Source organism: Nematolebias whitei, chromosome 13, assembly GCF_014905685.2.
Source record: "Nematolebias whitei isolate Nwh7 chromosome 13, NemWhi1, whole genome shotgun sequence".
NCBI lineage: Eukaryota > Metazoa > Chordata > Actinopteri > Cyprinodontiformes > Rivulidae > Nematolebias > Nematolebias whitei.
The window spans coordinates 42,620,911-42,622,010 of NC_056510.1; positions in this window are offsets into that span (position 1 = coordinate 42,620,911).

Consider the following 1,100-nt stretch of genomic DNA (forward strand, 5'->3'; position numbering starts at 1 on the left):
CACAGGGACACATGGACAAAAAACCATTCACTCTCTCACTCACACCTAGGGATAATTCAGAGTTACTAATCAGTCTAAGATGCGTGTTTTTGGTTTGTTGCAGGAAACTGGAGCACCTGAAGAAAACCCACACATGCACGGAGAGAACATGCAAACTCTAGAAAGACCTGAGTGTGAGAGGTGAACTTCGGCTGCTTCCACATGTAAACAAACATGTTGGCTCTCCGTTACAAATGTTGTCTACAATTTAAAGGATGCTTGAGCTATTAGTGTGAGGAAAATTAGAGTAGATTTTGATTTGTTTTATTCTTTTTTTTTGGGGGGGGGGGGGGGGGGGGTCAGTTTTCATATTTTGGTCATGAGCCCCTTCAACCCACTACATGTGTACAACAGCTTTAGTTTTTCTTTGCGTTACACAGATTTTACTCAGAGAAAGAAGAGAAGCATCTTTCTGCCCAATTGTCTCAACGGAAACAAAACTTTGCCTTTTTCTAAAGCGCTCAGCTCTGCAGGCCTGCAGCAGCTGAAGAACATGAGCCGAACAGTGACAAAGAGCTCTCTGTGCTGCTGGAGGGTCGTCAAGGTGACTCCACAGCAAGGGCATCCTCTCCTCCAACCAAACCAAACACCCCCTCCTCCTCCTCCTCCAGCTCACGCAGCATCAGCATCACACAAACAGAGTGAGGCAGGAGGACCTGCAGCCGTGAGGTGTGAAGTGTGGACATGAAGGTTTTCCAAAAATCAAACTGCTTCCATGAAGAAGTGTCTGCTTCAGCCCCGTGCGTGAGTTCTTTGTCATTTATTCAGTAATGATCGTTCATTTGAAAATCAGGACAAGCTGCTTCCTGAGCTGCCAGGGTTACTGTCACTGTGCTCTGCACGAGCACGCCTCACGTGAACTTCATCAACTGAAACAAGTCTTCATCATCAACTGAAACAAGTCTTCATCATCATCTGAAACAAGTCTTCATCATCATCTGAAACAAGTCTTCATCATCAACTGAAACAAGTCTTCATCATCATCTGAAACAAGTCTTCATCATCATCTGAAACAAGTCTTCATCATCATCTGAAACAAGTCTTCATCACTAACTGAAACA